The 20,072-nt window shown below is 41.4% G+C and overlaps 1 protein-coding gene across 1 annotated transcript in view; it reads right to left on the bottom strand.

Annotated features, from left to right (window-relative positions):
- The window catches only part of CDYL (chromodomain Y like), a 229,504-nt gene that overhangs the window by 185,684 nt on the left and 23,748 nt on the right, over positions 1 to 20,072 (bottom strand). The gene's annotated exons all lie outside the window — the stretch shown is intronic.

Raw genomic sequence — 20,072 nt, 5'->3', positions numbered from 1 at the left:
GTTTTGGGGAGACCAGAGTGAGCCAAGACACTGGAAATCCTTGGCTGGTGGCAGCGAGATCAGATCTAAGCTGGTAAAAGCTTAGAGGGTTCATGCTAGCTTCTCAGTTTATGAACGCTAAGGTTCAAATCGGAGTAGGAAAGCTACGACAGCACTGTCACAATATTTTTGTCTCATGGACGTACTCCTCTGGCAAATGATTAATCAAAGAAAAAAAACTATCTTAGATGTGTAAGAATTGTATTTTAGGGTGCATTTCTGTCCAACCCCTTGATCTGTTTAATACGCCTGACCCATTTAGAATATAAAAGCTTCTGAGAGACTTGCAGAGGTCATGTAATCTCATCAACTACCTAGTTTCTGTTTTACTTCTTAACTATCAGCATTACTTACCACATCTCACTGTTCTGTAACAGATTCATCCCTGGCTAATTCAAGACCTCTTCAAACTATTTGAGCCTGGTGGCTCATGAGTCATCCAGCCACACCTTTTCTTTTGCTTCCATTGGCAAAATATCTCTGGTTAAAATTTTATCAGCATTAGGTTTCTGACAGCTACCCACAGTGAAATAATTACTCCAAAATACACCATTTGTTATGCCTTCTCACTTAACCTTAAAAGCCTGTTGAGATGTTAGCACATATATAAAAAAGGTAAACACTGGCTAAAGTGAACTTAGACCAAATTCTCAATTAAAAAACTTCGAGATATTTCAGTCATTCCTCCTGACCATTGTTGGAGATAAATTTATTTGCAACAGCTGTGACAGCTATTTAAAACGGGGGAATGAGAAGTTTAACTAGGGAGGTACATTAAAGGGCAGTAGGTATCTCAAGTACAGTATATGTAAAGTTTAGTTTAAAAAAAAATGCTTTTTCAGATGCAAGGAAAAACATATGATTTGCTTCATTTATCAAGATAAAATGTACCTAATATTTCCAGATAAAGTTTAGAACTAGAAGTAATCTATGTATACCTGTATTACAGTGTACAAAGTTAACAATGCATTGACCTGATCCTGCAATTATCTGACTAAGTCTTCCAAAGTCTTACAATGGGACTACTTGCATGAGTAAGCATTATTTACATAGGTGACGGCTGCAGGATCAGTTCTGTAGTTTTTGTAGCCTTAAGAGAATTGTTGTATCTGGAACTATTTAGGAGGGTTCATTATGTTTGACTAGACTATAAAAGTTTTTCAGAGGCTTTTTAATAGCCTATTACATAGATCCAATTAGGGTTAAGACCTCTTTAAGAACAAAGATATTATGACATGACAAGTGTGAGAATAAAATGTTATGAGGGTAAACACTACAACAGTTCCTCACTAAATATTATATACTGAGGCATAGTACAACCACCTTGACACTTCCTAATACTAACAAGCAATTGATTATCAATACCTACTGTCTTATCAAAATCAGCATTTGCAGACCTCTTATATGCTAGGTACCGAACTATAGAGAGTGAATGTTTTCACTCTAGTTAATATTAGTGCTTATAAAGGCTATGCTATTTTTGATCTTTATACTAAAAATTTTAAAGTATTTTATTTGTGAATAAACAGCAGTTATATTTTTATATTTTAATTTCCAATCAAATTCTATCAAACAAACAAAATAATATAGACCTTCCAGATGGTATGAACTGGTTTCAGTTATCTTTTTAAAAACAGACTATAAACAGTATTACTCTGCCAGGCCAGAGCTTTACTACCAGGATGAGGGGGGAGAAGTTTTATTCAAGGAAGTTGGGGCGGGGGGGGGAGAGGAATATTTGCACCAATGTTGAAGTTGCGCAGTTAAACATTCAAGAGTCAGGTTACTTAGGTGGGGTTTGTGTGAATCCAAAAAAGTGCTGCAGTTTGTAGTGCTGTACGAAAAAATTACACAACTCCACACAAAAATCTTACATCAAAGGAACATTACATTTGAGATTGTAAGTTTTAAAAATTTAGGAATATGAAAAAATTAAAGTCTCTCATATTAAATACATAGATTTCAAGGCCAGAAGGGATCATTGCAATCATCTAGTGTAGGGGGGGACAAACTTTTTGGCCTGAGGGCCGCATGAGGTTTCATAAATTGTATGGAGGGCCGGTTAGGGGAGAGGGCCATGGCCCGACTGCCACCTCCTACCTGCTCCTCCTGAGACTCCTGCCCCATCCAACCCCCCTGTTTCCTGACAGCCCCTCTGGGACCCCGCCCCATCTACACAGCCCCGCTCCCTGTCCCCTGACTGCCACCAGACCCCCGCTGCCTCATGCAACCCCTCCTCATTCCTGACAGCTCCCCTCGGGAACCCTGTCCCATCCAACCATCCCTTCTTCCTGTCCCCTGACTGCCCCCAGAACCCCTGCTCAACTGCCCCCTGCCACCTCATCCAACCCCCCTCCTTCCTGACTGACCCCCAGGACCTCTGCCTCCATTCAACCCTGTTTCCCCCCCAACCACCATTCTGAATTCCCCTGTCCCCTATCCAACCTCCCCTGCTCCCTGCCCCCTTACCGCACTGCCTGGAGCACCGGTGGCTGGTGGCACTACGGCTCTGCCGCCCAGCTGGAGCCGGGCCACGCTGCCACCGCTCCCACTGCCACCACGCAGCACAGAGCCCCAGGAGCTAACAGCTCTGCCACCCAGAGCACCATGCTGGCGACAAAGCAAGCGCGCTGAGGCTGCGGGGGTGGTGGGACAGCAGGGGAGGGGCCAGGGGCTAGTCTCCCGGGCCAGGAGCTTGGGGGCCGGACAGGATGGTCCCGTGGGCCAGATGTGGCCCGCAGGCCGTAGTTTGCCCACCTCTGATCTAGTATCATTGCCCGTATAACACATTCTTTGTTCCTAGATATATACATTTATACTTCACTAGAAAAACACCTGTACAAAGATGTTTACTCATTTACAATTACATTTTGAGACCTATCAGAGTTTGCTAGCTTTTAAAGCATAAAAGCACCAAGCATGGGAAGATGACGACAACGGACTTATTTAGGACACGCTTTCAGGATGCCAACAACACAACTTCCACATGGTGGTATCATGGACACCATCTGGAGAAAAGAGAAAAGGAGAGCTACCTAGAGAAACAGTGTGCAGAACAATAGAGAAAGAAGCTAAATCCATCAACATGACACTTGAAAGCATGAAAAGACCAGCACAAGACAGAAATAAATGGTGGAAACTAGTGGATGTCTATGCACCTGAGGGTGCAGGAGGATAAAGAAAAAGGAATATGCAACATGGATAACATTAAGTTTTTCTGAGAACCTCAACTTTTGTATCCACTGACTTTTTCTAATTGACAACGTATAACAGTAGATCAACATATGTTTTTGAATGTTATATCCAAATTTTATTACCAAAATCTAATTTCAGAACAGCTCTTGATTATCATCCAGTAATATGCATACTTTGTCAAGAACACCTGAAGGCTGTATTTGTTGCCTGCACCTATAGTATGATAGCCGTTGACCGCATCTGTCCTTTATTTTTAACCTGAACAATTAAAGAGAGTTAAATCAGGAGGATATTTAAAAATACAATGATCATCCTGAAATCAAAATGTTGTTTCCTCTCTGTCAAGATGCAGCAGATGTCTAGGGATTTGTATGTTGGCTTCCCAGTGGAGGAGAAATCAGTGACATAGATTTTAGGCATATTCCAAGTGTAATCATTTTCATCTACCCATATAAACACAAACCTGGAATATAGGTTGTCACAAACAGCATGCAGGTAATCCCCCCCTTGAAAAATCTCCCAACATCAATGCTCAGTTCCCAAAGAGTAAATCTGACTCTAGAATTGATTCCAGAGACCAAACTCTCCTGCTGTTCACACATCTTCTATGCATAACCTTGCATAACAAAACTAACATAACATGCCTTCCCAACACTGAACAATTGCTCATGTGCTAAGAAAAAGAACTTGAAAGACTATGATTACAGCATCACATGGTGACACCTACTACAACGATATATTCTCTACCTTTTTAGTGCCTGAGGGGCAAATAGCTAGCTAGCACAGCAGCATCCTTGTGTTTTAACATCACCTACCAGCATCACAGGTAACAGTGCAGGAAGTGAAGCAGGCTCACCAGCAGCACTGCATCCACTACCCACGTGGGTGGGTGGGAAGGGACAGGAGTGGAAAGAGCCCTGCCACCCCTGGCTTCCCATTGGTGAGCACTTAATTACACAAGTAGCCCAAATGACTTAAGAAAACAAAAACTGGGGAGTGAGGGTGAGGAAAGAAGGAAGGGAATGGAAGGACAGAGTGCCAGTAAAAAGGTTCACCAGATATACTCACTTGAGAAACGTAAAGGTCTTGCAAATAATTTATTCTTCTCCATCGCCACCCATCTTCAGCTCTCGTAGATGAAACAACAGATGTTATTTTTCATTTTTTGGAATTATCTGAATGAAACCAGGGTGGTGGCTCAGGAAACTGGATTAGAGGAAGATGTTCCAAGCAGAAGGAAGGGAACCATGCAGACTTTCATGAAAGAAGCTAGCTAAAAGGAAATGGAGGTTGGTGCCACAGACCAAGCAGAGAAGCTAAAGAATACAAAAGGAGGCCATATCAGTTATATGAAAGGTTGCATGCATGAAGGATCTTAAAGGCAAGAAGTGGTAGTTTTCACTTGATGTTCAAAACAATACAGAGTTAGGGAAATGACTGAGGTTGGGGGTGATGGTGTAACAGTTAAAGGTAAGGAAAACGATTTTGGATTGGGGGGAAGGGTCAAGATTACTTAAGGGATAAAAACTGAGATAACAAGACTGCCATAGTTCAAGGCAGGAGAAGATTATAGTATGGGTACACAATTTGCCTGCCAGAACAGAATGAAAAAATATGGAGATTTAACTTATGCAAACTCAGATGTTGTATTTCCCTCGTGATTATCCATTCACTATTTTAATTCTGTTAGCCATGTTTGTTTTTTTTAACCTCCTCTATGGTATGTTTATTCAGATAATCTTTTTCAACTTCTCTATTTTTTTTGTTTTAAATATGACACGATATCAAAACATTTATTAACTCAAGATGAATTAAGTCACCTGTATTACTTTTGTCCAAAATCCCTTGTAGTTATATAAAAATATGATAATCTATTATGAACAATTGTTGCATCTTTCTCATGTTACTGTCCTCTGACTGGGAATAAGTCTATAGATTCACTTCTTTAATTAGTTCGTTCTGGATCACCCTAGCTGTCATTTATATTTGTTTCTGTATGAGGATTCCCATTGTCCTTAAACTGAGTAGCTACGTCGCACTCTACCAATCCTTTTCAGTCTTTTTTCTTAATACATCTTATCCATGGACACTAATCACTAACGTTCTTCGTTTTCCAAAATTAGTTTTAATAAACGCAGAATCTTAGTTTACTCTCTTACGAACCTAAATTCAATAGTTCATTACCACTTATCTCCAAATAACTGCATACTTTCAGCTGTATTATTTCCTTTTTATTGGTTGCTACCAGTCCAAGGCATATTCTCAGTATTTTGAAATATCTAACGAGTTTGCTGTGTTTGGCACTTGTATCTTGGTTAATGAAATCACTTATAAACACTAAATTCTGTTCTTTCTCTAACAAATATTTCAGACAAATTCATCCCTAATATAGTTTCCTTGAGCAACAAAATTAACATTAGGGAAGAATTTGGCTCTTCATTTTTATTTTTTAGTCTGATTTCCTGGGTTAACAATAACTTGACTGTAAATTTTTGCTTATTCCAACACACACACTTTTTCCTGAAACCTCACCAAATCATAGTCAATATTGTGTATGCCCTAGAAAACCTAGGTGTCCCGATCAAAATTCCATAGAATTACTTCATATTTCAGACAAAAAAAATGGTGAACTGCCTTGATGGAGCATACGTGATATTCTGGTCACTGAAATAACAAATATTGTTTTCCTCTGAATCCTGATGCCTGGCACCTTCCCTTGTTGATATCCAGTAACAACATAGTACTGGCATATCTTACCAGAAGATATTTATTACCCAGTATGGTTTGCTACTGCTGCAAGACCATCAAGTTTGACTGCTTTCAATGCCAAGAGATTTATATTCTGTGACCTTCACTCTTAGCACAAGAGTCAGATAATCTGTAGTTCCCTCATCTTCACAAATTGACATCTATTTTGAGAGTCACCCTGATAAGAATCTGGAAAAGTTTTATGGAAATGTCTATTCCACAGTCTAATTAGAGAATCAGGATCACATTTTCCCTCCTGGAATGGGCTGGGCACCACTGTCAGAATAGATAATGCTGCAGTGCCTTCATTCTCCAGCAGTTCCAGAGTAGTATGTTGTGCAGCTCAACATACTACACCAAAACCTTAAGAAATCCCTAATTTTTGCAGTCCAGAGTAGGCAAGGATCTGGTGTGAGGTGGTCCGGAGATCCTGGAACCTGCAAGGAGCCAGATATGCTCTTTCCGTGAGCGGATTACTACCCCCAGATGTGTTAGCTCCTTTATCTGTTTCAGATAACTATCCTGGTAATTTAACAAAAATTAGTGAGAATTAGGTGGCTGCCTCTCTCTTCTGATAGTTGACATATTGACTGAATAACGTCATCAAGAACAACAACAAAAATCCCACCACAGTCTGGTGCTCTTTCAAAAGCTTGGCAGCATTTTAACTAATGACCAGAGCGTAATCAGGTAACTTCCAGCTAGAAAAAAGTTGGTTAAAAATGCTTGGAAAAACCACTAGAACCAACATTCTTGGATTGGGACATGGAAATTGATCCAGTTGGAACTACCATCCTGTTCTCTGAATTGTCTATGAGCTGAAACGAAGAAATCCTCAACTTTTCAAACTACTGAAAGGAAATAGCCATCAAATTTCCCTCTGAAAGATCTACTGAACAAGGTCTAAGACAACAGGTTCTCCTCTCTACCTAAATAGCTACCAATTGGCAGCTTTTCATTTCCTCCACTCACCTATGAATGCCCTATTCTATTTTATTATTCAAGGAAAGCCCCTGGCGGTCTGGGCCAGTATGTTTACCTGCCGCGTCTGCAGGTTCGGCCGACCGCGGCTCCCACTGGCCATCCCAGGCCAATGGGGGCTGTGGGAAGCGGCGCAGGCCAAGGGATGTGCTGGTCGCCCTTCCCGCAGCCCCCATTGGCCCGGACGGTGAACTGTGCGGCAGTGGGGGCCGCATTGGCCGAACGCAGAGCATGGCAGGTAACGCCGGGATCACAGAGGGCTTTCCCTGAACAACGAGCAGCGTCCCAACTTGAAGCACTGATTCTAGACCATCTCGTTGACAGGTGTTTGGCTAACCTGCCTTAAAAACTGCCATGATGGAGATTCCACAACTTTCCTAGGCAAGTTAATTCAGTGCTTAACCACCACTGAAGTTATGTCGTTTTTCCTATATCAACTTGAAACTGCCTCTCGCTGCATTTAAGCTCATGATTTTGTCCTATCCCAGAAGTTAAGACAACAATTTTTCGGCTCTACCTCCTCTGGTAAAAACCTTTTATAGGACTTTCGAAACTGTTATGGTTCCCCTCTCAGTCTCTCTTGTCCAGATAAACAACCTAATTTTTTTCCATCTCCTCAAAGGCCCATATTTTCTAGACCTTTAGAATCATTTTTGGCCTCTCATCTGGATTCTCCAATGTATCGTGATCTTCCTGAAATGCGGCACCCAGAATGGACACAATTTCCAGCTGAGGCCATACTGCAAATTCAAGATGAGAGCGGCCAGACATTACTTCTTGTAGTCATGTTTACAAAACTTCTGCCTACTACGCCCAGAAAGGACGTTTGCTTATTTTTGAAACAGTGTTACACTGTTCATCTCATGTTTAGCTTAGTGATCCACTATGACCCTCAGATACCTTTGCAGTCTTCACTCTTCATAGGCATCATTTTCCATGTATTGTATGTGATGCAACTGATTGTTCTTTCCTAAGGTGGGTACTTTGCATTGTACCGTATACTGGAATATTCAAGTCCTACTTATACTTCAGACTATTCTACCACCGTTTGTCTAGCGTCATTTGAATTTTAATCCAGCCTCAAAGCACAATGAACCCTCCACTTGGTATTATTCGTAAACTTTATGAGTGTACTCTTTATGTCGATATCATAACACTGATTGAGATATTGACGAATGGAACCTCAGAAACTGATCACCTGCAGGACTACCCACTAGATATGGCCCATTCCAAAGGCTAACTGCGAACCACTGATAACTGCTCCTCTTTGTGTGATTTTCAACCAGTTATCATACCACCTTACGATGGCTCCATCCAGACATGTTTTTCCTTAGTTCAGTGGTTCCCCTGGAAGTGGCGGCCAGTTGTCCCTCAGCCGCGGCATACCTACAACCCCTGTCATAAACAGATAGCTAAGGTGTTAATCGTTTCTTACCTGTAAAGGGTTAACAAAACGAAAACACCTGACCAGAGGACCAATCAGGAAACCGAAGGATTTTCAAGCTAGGAGGGAATGTTTGGTGTCTTGTCTTTGTTCTGCCGCTGCTCAGCTATGAGAAGGGATCTTTCTATTTCAAGCTTCTATCTTCAGTTTTCCACAGTTGTGGTACAAAGGTAGAAAAACATAGGATGTTATTGTTTTTTTGTATTTACATGTATTTAGTTGCTGGAATTGTTAAATTGTATCTCTTTTTGATAAGGCGTTTATTCATTTTTCTTTTAAAATTGAACCCGTATGGTAATTTCACCTTGATTCAGAGAATAATTTTTATGTCTTTTTTTCTTTTATATAAAGCTTCTTTTTAAAACGTTTGCAGTTTTTCTCTGGTTAATAGGCGAAGGAACGAAGGGAGGAACTCTCTTGTGTTAGCTTGACTAGATTTGAAATCTGCATAGCCTTAGGGGGAGGGGAAGAGATCTTAATCCTCTCCTGGGTTTGTGTTTCAAGAATCTGAAGCGGAGAACTCGGGCGGGGTAAGAGATGGGGAAGGGAAGTGGGCTTAATTCTCCCTTTGTTGTAGACTCAGGCATCTGAGTCTTGGGGGTTCCAGGGAAGGTTCTTGGGGAGGACCAGAGTGAGCAAACACTGGAATTTTGCACGGTCGGGCGCATACTATCAGATCTAAGCTGGTAATTAAGCTTAGAGGAGTTTATGCTAGTACCTCATATTTGAACTCCAAGGTTCATATTGAGGAATTATACTATGACACCCACATTGGCCTGGAGCAGTGAACCACAGTCAGTGGGAGCCGCGACTGGCTGAACTTGTGGGCATGGCAGGTAAACAAACTCGCCCAGCCCACCAGGGACTTTCCCTGCACAAGCAGCGGAACAAGTTTGGGAACCACTGCCCTAGTTTGTTTGTGAAAGGATGATGCAAGATAGTATCAAATGCCTGCCTTACTTAAGTCAAGATATAGTATATCTACCGTATTTCCCACCCACCCCTCCATCCACCAGGCTTGTTACCCTGTCAGCGAAAGCTATTAGGTTGTTCTGACACAGTTTATTCTTGACAAATCCATGCTGTTACTCATCTTATTATCTTCTAGGTGTCCGCAAATGGATTACTTAATTATTTGCTCCATTATTTTTCCGGGTACTGAAGTTAAGCTGACTGGTCTGTAATTCCCTGGATTGTCCTTATTTCCTTTTTTATAGCTAGGCACTATATTTTTCCTTTTCCACTCCTCTGGAATCTCTCCCGTCTTCCATGACTTTTCAAAGATAATTGCTAATGGCTCAGTTATCTCCTCAGTCTGCTCCTTGAGTATTTCAGGATGCATTTCATCAGGTCCTGCTCACTTCAAGATATTTATCTTTTCTAAAGAATTTTAACTTGTTCTTTCCCTATTTTAACCTCTGATCCTACCTCATTTTCACTGGCATTCACTATGTTAGCTGTCCAATCGATACTAACTTGTTTGGTGAACACAAACTAAGAAGTCATTTAGCACTTCTGCCATTTACATATTTTCTGTTATTGTTTTCCCCCCTCAAAACAGATCTACCCTGTCTTTGGTCATCTACTTACTTCTAATGTATTTGTAGAATGTTTTCTTCTTATCCTTTATGTCTCTACTTAGTTTAACCTCATTTTGTGCCTTGGTCTTCCTACTTTTCTCTAGTTTATGTCCATCACTGGAAATCCTGTCGCAACACAAAGCTTTTGCCACCGATATGATTGCTGGCTATGTAGCAACTTTCCTTGGTACACACCCTTCAGAATTAGTTTGTCTTTCATTCTTGTGTGTCCATACCGAGAAAGCTTCCAAAACCAAATCAGTGCCGATGGAAACAACTGCTGGGTTCGACTTTCAGTATCTTTGTTTCTGATCTTGTCCTGCTACCTGATATGGAGCAGCTGATAATGAGAATAAAAAATATCAATCCAGTATTCTTTAGCCTTCCTCGGTGCCCACATTTCCCTTCCATACAACAGAGTTGGTATAACTGTGGTTCATATAACTCCGCAGCTTTGTAGCAAGACTGATGTCATGTCATCACAACAGAGGCCACCGAAGGGCCCGAAACATCGCAGCAGCTGCTGCTCTATCAGTGCCTGCATCTTTCAAACATCCTCCAGCATCGCTGATGATGCAGCCCATGTATTTGACAGATTAATAACCCTGCTTCTTGCGTGACCAGAACTACCATTACCTGCACTGATTCAAACTAAACCAACAAGACATCATCATTGTATTCAAGATCTTGAAGAGGAGTAGTGTTCAGCTCGACGTCACTGACAACGGTTTCCTCAAGCTTATCCATCAACTGATCGATGCCAATACTGAACAATGATGGTGACAAAACATCACCTTGCCGACCTCCTGCAGCAGTAGGAAATGATGCTGTGCATCTGCCACTGACTCAAACGCAGACTTCCATTCTATCAGCGTTCTTTTATAAATGACATTATCTTCCCAGGGATGCAGAGATGCCTCATCAGATCCCCAAAACTTGCTCGATGCACTTACTCAAAGGCCCAGTGGAAGTCTATAATAAGTGCTATGCACGGCTTAATAGCTTTTTGAGAGGCGGGTGAATTTATCTGAAGGTAAAGATCTGGTTGACAGTGGAAGTACCAGGTCTAGAGTTGCACTGAGTATCCTGACCTTTGCCTCTCACTGATTCGAGATGTTAACACAGAAATTAAGTTCTTCCGAGACTCTAAATCAGGGGTCAACAACCTTTCAGAAGTGGTGTGCTAAGTCTTCATTTATTCACTCTAATTTAAGGTTTCGCGTGCCAGTCATACATTTTAATGTTTTTAGAAGGTCTCTTTCTATAAGTCTACAAAATAACTAAACTATTGTTGTATGTAAAGTAAATAAGGTTTTTAAAAATGTTTAAGAAGCTTCATTTAAAATTAAATTAAAATGCAGAACCCCCCCGACCGGTGGCCAGGCCCGGGCAGTATGAGTGCCACTGAAAATCAGCTCATGTGCTGCCTTTGGCACACGTGCCATCGGTTGCCTACCCCTGCTCTAAATCTAAATGGGATTCCTGAGAGTCCAAATCATCCTTAACTAGGAGTGCCCTGAAAGAATGTGGATGACTAACTCAATGTGCACCCTTGCTTCTCTGCTTCATAGAGAGACTTTGATGTGGGAAGTTTCCAAGGTTTGGAACATCACCTAAAGCCCACACGTTGACACAAAGCAGTATTTTGGCACAAGGTATACCAAGGTTATGGATTTTAACACAACAGGCACTGGCACAGAGTCCCTACATGTAGATGAAGTGCTGAGGAGCTCCAGTCGCTTTATTAAGTCATTAAAGCGCATCAAGAGATTGATGCATTGTACACCTTTTATGTCTCAGAGCTCAAAACCCTCTTGCTAAGTGTACTATGTTCCTTCGTGATCATATAATGTGACCTCCTGTATAACACAGGCCAGAGAACTTTCCCAAAATAATTCCTAGAACATATATTTTAGTAAAACAGCAAAATCTTGATTTAAACACTGTCGGTGAATGAAAATCCACTACGATCATCGGCAAATTGTTCCAGTGGTTAATTATTATTGTTAAAAATGTATGCCTTATTTCTAATCTGAAGTTGTCTAGTTTCACCGTTTATAGCTTTCTCTGCTAGATTGAAGAAGCCGTTATTAAATATTTCCTCCTCATGTCAAGTCACACTTTAACCTTCTCTTTCTTAAACAAAATAGATTGATTAAAGGATTAGAAAACATTCTTGTGGCTCTTCTTTGAACCATCTCCATTTTATTAATATCCTTTTTGAACTGTGGACACCAGAACTGGATACAGCATTCCAGCAGCGGTTGCACCAGTGCTAAATACAGAGATAAAATAACCTCTGAACTCCTACTTGCAATTCTCCTATTTGTATGCCCAAGAATTACATTAGTCCTCCTGGCTACAGCATTGCACTGAGAGCTCATGTTCAGCTGATTATCCATCAAGACTCCCATATCTTTTTCAGAGTCAGGGATTCCCAGGATACAGTCCTCCATCCTGTAATATGGCCTACACTCTTTGTTCCTAGATGTATACATTTGTATTTAACCATATTAAAACCCATATTGTTTGCTTGCGCTCAAGTTTAATGAGTGATCCAGATCCCTCTGTATTGTTTGCTGTCCCCTTCATTATTTACCACTCCTCCATTTTTTATCATCTTCAACCTTTATCAGTAATAATTTTATGTTTTCTTCTAGGTAATTAACAAAAATGTTAAAGTAGCATAGGGCCAAGAACCAATCTCTACAGGACTCTTCGCCCTACCCCTCCCCGCTTAAAAACGTACCCATTCTATGATGATTCCCTACTTAGGTCTCAAAATGAATTATATCGGTTAGCCAGCTTCTAGTCCATTTCATGTGTGCCATGTTAGTTTTATATCATTCTAGATTTTTTAATCAAATACCATGCTGAACCAAGTCACTACACCAACACTATTACCTTTATCAACGAACCATGTAATCTCATTAAAAAAATCAAATTAGTTTGACAGGATTTATTTCCTTATATCAATGTTGATTGACCAGAGGTATTTACTGCATATGCATTCAACATGAACAGCTGTTCATTTATGTATTAAGAAAAAATCAGAGTGAGAGCAACAGCCCTCCAAAAGGAAAGTTTTTCTGGATACTCTGAGGAAACGGTCTAAAGCTCTTCCTCTCAATTCCCTCAGGGTAAGCAAGAATTATTTTTACATTGGAACATGCCTTAAATTTATTGAATTGCACTGAGATTTTATCTAAATGCTAGATATGAGGTTATCCTACTTACGGATATTCTCTCAGAACAGTCCCTCAGGGAGGATGTTCTTACAGACTGTTTTGGCCCTTTCCCAATGCTTTTATGATGTTTGATATAGTGAAGTCTTCTGGACCTCTCTGCAAGTAACTGGTCCAATGCCTGAGCTAGGGTTAATATGAAGGAATGCATTTCCTTCTGTATGTCTGCCTTGCAATACAATCCTTATAATGTCTTTATCCTGAGAACCACATGGATTTGCCGCTAGGTGTTTACACCTGTTCAATATTTCACCAAACACTCCCACATTCTGCTGCAAAGAGAGATTTGGGAAGTTTCCACTAGACTTCTGGGCATATAAATCTGTCTCCTACAGTTTCTTTGTCCCTTCATGAAGGAGTCGATGAGTTTGTACTGACTCCCCTAGAGCATTTTAGTCTCTGGAAGTAGTAATCCAGGTATTATGGTATGTGTATAGAAGGGACACTCGCCTCACTTGTAATTCCACTGCCCTGAAGGTGGTTATCTGATTAGATTCACACTCACTTGTCTACTTCTGCTCAGAGGCCCCAGTTCAGCAGGACAGTTAAGCACATACTTAACTTTAAGCACATTATCTCAATGGGACTACTCATAAGCGTAAAGATAAGCATGTGCTTAAGAACTTTACTAGATAGTGGCCAAAGTTGGGAAAGGGATTAGAATTTAAAGTGACTGATGCTTTTTGTGATGGTGTCATACTACTGTAGATACTCTCTGGGAACCTGTTATACTTAGAATTTAGGGTGCTCTCTGCTCCTGCTCACCAAGGAACTGAAACAATATCCCAAAGGGAAGCAGCATGGAGATGCTGGTAGTTGGTTTCAGATGGAGCCAGCCTGTCTGTACCTCAGAGCCAGACCTGAGGAACAGCCAGGTTCTCTTGGGCTGGGAGCAAAGACCATGGATATCTTCAAGGGCAGCACAATTAGAAGCAAGTAATTTCCATTTCCACCAGAGACTGCATTTTAAGAGTCTTAACCACATTCTTAATAAGGCTCCTCTCCTCAACTGAGACACTCCAGGGATACTGTAAACAAACAAGTTACTGATACAGATACTCCTTAGCTGTTTGTAGATAGAGCTACTGAAGCAGCATGGGGAGGCAGCTTTCTTGGGGAAGGCAGAGAAAGAAGGAATAAGACTCAGAGCCAGCCTTACAAACATCTGGTTGAGCCATGAAGTTACTTTAAGAGAAAAATACTCCTTACCCAAACTTGGAGGGAAGGAGGGGAGAGGGCCCTGGAAATCAGCCTTTGCCATGTCCCCATCCTTCTCTGTTGCCAAACTCTTTATTTAAAGGCTTCCTTTTAGTGGATGCTGTGCCTTTGGCTGCAGACATCTAAGGATCTCCTAGCCTGTAAAAAGGGGAGAAGTAGCCTGGAGTTTTGATTCAACCCTAAAAACATATGGATCTCTGATGTGCCTGGGAAAATGTCATAGCAGGAGTACAGTTCAGTCCTATTTTCTTCTTTTAGGGGGTGAGCAGGCAAGTGATAAAAATCCCCTTTGTCATTGCTGGGGGTGGGGAGACAGCATGGAGGTCAAAAGTTGCAAACCAGTCTTGAGGATCTAACAAAGGAATTATGGACGCAAGCGCCACCATCCTGAACCTAAAATGACAGATAAACTTCTTGAGATGTCAAGTTCAGCATAGGAGACCAAACCCCCTTTCTCCTTAGGGATAAGAAAGTAACGTGAACAAACATCCCTGACCCTGAACTCCCAGAGCACCTTCTCCATTACTCCAACTTGTATGAGGGAGTCCACTTCACAGTATCTCATGACACGGATCCCCAAAAAGAGACAGTGAAAGGTAGGATAAAGAGTAGACTGTAATTAGATAGGAGCCTCTCTTTGTTTACATTTTCCAAGACCTACTGAATCCAAATCTGAGTCCAGGCTTCCCAAAGTGGGATGGAGGGGTTGGAGGAAAGACAGAGACTATACAACAGAAGAAGAAGAGGCAGAGAGTCATCATCGCTGGAATCTCTGTTTCTGTCTCAGGGGCTAAAAAGTCCTTTGGAGGCTGCTAATAGTACTAGGTAGAGGAATGCTGCTGAAAGCAATCCACAATCTCACTTATTTCCTTCTTGTGTTAGGAGCACAGAGGTCTAGAGAACGTAGAGTCACCCTCGAGTCCTAAATGAAGAGAGTGGGCCTTATTTGTCTTTGAATCAAATGTTCATTGCCCTCAAAAAGGGAAGGTCCTCATTTGTTGTTTGGACTCCTCTGAACACTGGAACCAGGTAGATCTTCTCACGGCCACCGATGTAGCCAAAATATTCACCACTGTTTCAGACATGTCCAAACCATGCAGGCTATCAGATGTCATTTGGACACGATAATTTTTACCTCAACACCACCAAGAGAAGCTAACTTGTCAAACTGAGATAGTTTGTCAAATGCAAATAAATGTAATTACACAGAAAAACTGAGCAATTAGCTACACATGTCTGGAAGTGGGCAGATGAACAGACTTCGCAACCGAAAAAGTCCAGTCTCTTTGGGATTTTTCTCCCAAGGTATAGAATTGGGAGGCCTATGCTGCTTTGACCTCTCTTGGACTGTGGTACTGGGCGGGAATAAAAGTGCTCAGCTTCCTTGGGAGGGACTTGATATATCCTGTCAGCTCACTTGGATGTGGCTGTAATGGACCCTGACATGCCACAGCTCTTTAGCAGGCTCCAAAAGTCCCTTATTCATAGGCAAGATGATGCTACCAAGCAGTTGTTTGTGAGCTTTCCCCTGAACCACTTCCAGAGGTACATCTTGAGTCTCTGCCGTGTTCTTGTAGAGGCTCTGGAATGCCTTGAAGGTACTGAGGGATGTACTTCCTCATCAGGAGAGGATGAGGAGATTGCAGTGGGAACAACCTGTTCTTTCTCATCCCTCTCCTCCTTCTGCCTTTCCAGGATCTAAGGCTGCACTAGCTGACCTGGCTGAATCGGTTTATATTGCCTTTTTGTGGAGGGGGATTTAACCTTAGAGGGGGCAGATGATGAAGGCTTATATGAATTCAGCGGTACCACCAGTATGTCCATTAGGACCAATGTTGAGATTAGTATGGGTACTGAGGTGGGGGAACAGGTGGGAGGATACCCTTCCTGGCACCCCCCCATGATCTTTAAGTCATTTTCTTCTGTCTCTTCCAGATCTTGCCCAGAGCCTCTTCCTGACTCCCACTGCGCTATCCAAGGAGAGTGTGTAGAAGGAGAGAAGTGAAGAAAAGCAGTAAACCTCTTCCACGGAAGGGGCCATCCTGTTAGAAGTACACTGGTGGTGAAGTCAGAACTACAGATACTTTCTTCATCTGCTGTATCAACAATGCTGTAGCCAGGAGCTTAGTTATTACCACCCTCTACTTTGCTAGGTCTAACATTGTCTGTTCAGAAGCACGGGGTACCAAGGCGCCAGGTACTGAGAGAGATGTGATCCACAGGTTTAATTGGTACCATCGCCGTTCTTGTAACAGTTAGTACTGGGGCACCAGAGGGACCCTTCTCAGGCTGGTGGATGCCCCTCGACTGTTGAGCCAAGTGGGTGAGGTAATATATTTTATTGGACCAACACTGCAGATGAGAGAAACAAGCGTTTGCATTTACACAGAGCTCTTCTTCAAGTCTGGGAAAAATTTACTTAGAGTCACAGCTAAATACAAGATGGAATTGATTGTTTTGCATAAGTAAAACAACACATATTTCAAGGGACCGTTCAAGGTGAAGGGACCCTTTAACACTCCTCCAGCCATGTGAAGGAAAGGAAGGGAGAGGGGGAAGCAGCTGGGGGGCAGGGAGGGGTAGGTTGTTCGTGGATTAACAATCTATAGTCTGGTGAACTCCTAGCTCACAGTGTTGGAGAGGAACTGACCAAAGCAATGAGGACTAACTGTCTAGTTCCTCTCAGTGTTTGAGGAATTTTGCAAAGAATGCTTCAAGGTGAACAATTTTAGGTTGGCTGTTCTCACTTTCTGAGTCTGCTTACAGAAGGAACAGCATACAGAATATCACTCAGGAATCTGTCCCCCTCCTGAACAAAATAAGCTCCTACATTGCCCATCATTAAGTGGCACTGAAGCTTCATATGAGGGGCAGGCTTTAAACATCCCAGAGATTTTGCTTCTGCTATTTGATCAGAACTGTGTACAAAAAGGGTGGAAGGAAGAGAGATTCTAGCCTAAAAACAGAACCTAAGAACTATGCGTGTTGCCAATGGACAAGAATAATTAAACTAACAGTCAATAAGCACAGTGCAAAGAGAACCAAGCAGACACTACGTGCATTCTATCTCATTACCATGGGGATTGGGTGGTAAGAAAGAACTGAGGAATCAGTAGGTCCATTCGGCTCAAGGGGGGGAATGAGCTCATCTAATGTGTAAGTGCAGTCCCAACAGACATTGCTGGCAAAAAGACTCTGATCTCATGCACAAGTCACTAGTGCACCAAAAATGGGATCAATGTGGACATTCACTTAAAGAAGGGCCATATTTACTGTTGCAAGTAATTCCCCCTTCCCATCACCCCCTCTGCTTGCCAACCTGCCCATCAAGACGGGCACAGAAAAGGTAATAAGAAACTGTGTATTTTTCCTCACTTGCCTCATTCTCAAAAACTGACAGAATTTGTTTTGCTCAAACTTAACCAAAAATATTAACCTTCACGTTAGATATCTAAGTTTGGGAAAGTTTCAGAAAATAATGAGCAACTGAATATAAGGGTCAGGCTTTAAAGAGGGGAAACTATGCAACCTTAACTTTACTGGTCACTAGTGTTTCTGCTACAATGGTAAACAGCATTATTTTCTATACTTTTTAAATTGGAAATCAACAAAACAACAAAATTTCTAAAGCTGCAATTACTGGAGCATTTGGGGGGGTTGCATTTTCATTCCAAGTAGAAAAGCACAGACCAAACTTCTTCTGGGGGAAATTCATTTCAGCTGTTGCAAACTATATAAATATTGATTGGAATAATATTTTTTTTTCACATTTCAATATATATCAGCATAAACTTGTATTTTATTTTAAAGAACTTTCATTACATGAGAGTAGGAGAGCTGGAAGTGACCTCTTACATTTAGAATGCTTAACTCTTTCCGTAATAAAAGATTGTTGTGGCCTTTTTTGAAAAGCAGTAGCATCTCCACAGCTTGCAGCAGGTCTTTGAAATTCAGCAAGTAAAAAGTCCTGGGGCTAGAGACGTGCCTTTCACTTGTCTCATGTACTTCTATTCAGGTTTGGCTGAATTGTAAACCTAAGAGTCACCATTTCCCTACTCTTGCTTGCATTACTCAGGAAAGTTATGACTTAATTGTCATTACAGACACTTGGTGGGACAACACCCATTATCGGAGTACCTGCATTGAGGGATATAGTTATTCCAGAAGGATAGGTATGGAAAAAAGGAGATATTGCAGTGTATGTCACGAATGTATACATTTGCTCTGAGATTCAAGAGAAAGTGAGCCGCAGATCTCCTGAGAGTATCTGGGTGAGGATAAAAGGGAAAAAGAATAGCAGTGATGTTATGATGGGGGTCTATTGTAGACCACCAAATCAAGAAGAGAAAGTAGATAAGGCATTCATCAAGCATGCAACAAGATTAGCTACCACACATGAGCTAGTATTAACAGTGGATTTTAACTTCCTTCATATCCGTTGGAAAACTAATATAGCAAAACATGTCCTGCAAATTTTTAGCATGTGTAGGGGACAACTTTCTGATTCAGAAAACAATGAGGGGGTCATCCATTTTGGATCTGGTTTTGACCAACAAGGATGAATTAGTTGCAAACATGAAGGTGGTACGGAACTTGGGAGGAAGTGATCATGATCTGATAGAATTCAAGATCCTAAGGAAAAGAGGACACAAGAACAGCAAAACAAGGACACTAGACTTCAAAAAAGGCAGATTTCAACCAACTCAGAGGAATAGTAGGAAAGATCCCATGGAGAAACTAATTAGGAAAAAAAGGAGTCAAAGGGGAAGGAATTAGCTAAAGAAATCTCAGAGCCACTGGCAATAATAGGGAAATACAACCTAGATGGAGCTACTATAAGGTGGGTGCGTAACTGGTTGGAAAACCATTCCCAGAGAGTAGTTATCAGTGATTCACAGTCAAGCTTGAAGGACATATCGAGTGGGGTCCCACAGGGATCAGTTCTGGGTCCAGTTCTGTTCAATATCTTCATCAATGACTCAAAGTTTGTGGACTATACCAAGCTAGGAGGGGTTGCAAGTGCTTTGGAGGACAGGATTAAAATTCAAAATGATCTGGACAAATTGGAGAAATGGTCTGAAGTAAATAAGATGAAATTCAATAAGGACAAATGCAAAGTACTCCACTTAGGAAGGAACAATCAGTTGTACATATACAAAATGGGAAATGCCTGCTTCAGGAGGAATATTGAGGAAAAAGATCTGGTAGTTATAGTGGATCACAAGCTAAATATGAGTCAACTGTGTAACACTGTTGCAAAAAAAGCAAACATCATTCTGGGTTGTACTAGCAGGAATGTTGTAAGCAAGACACTAGAGTAATTCTTCCACTCTACTGCATGCTGATTAGGCCTCATCCGGAATACTGTGTCAAGGTCTGGGTGCCACATTTCAGGAAAGATGTGGACAAATTCAAGAAACTCCAGAGGAGAGCAACAAAAATGATTAAAGGTCAAGAAAACATGACCTATGAAGAAAGTTTGAAAAAAAATGTGTTTGTTTAGTCTGGAGAAGAGAAGATTGAGAGGAGACATAACAGTTTTCAAGTACATAATAGGCTGTTACAAGGAGGAGAGGGGAAAAATGTTGTCCTTAACTTCTGAGGATAAGACAAGAAGCAATG

The sequence above is a fragment of the Chelonoidis abingdonii genome, chromosome 2 (assembly GCF_003597395.2).
Source record: "Chelonoidis abingdonii isolate Lonesome George chromosome 2, CheloAbing_2.0, whole genome shotgun sequence".
Taxonomy (NCBI): Eukaryota; Metazoa; Chordata; order Testudines; family Testudinidae; genus Chelonoidis; species Chelonoidis abingdonii.
The sequence above is the reverse complement of the archived record's forward strand: the minus strand, read 5'-3'. Positions and strand labels throughout refer to the sequence as shown.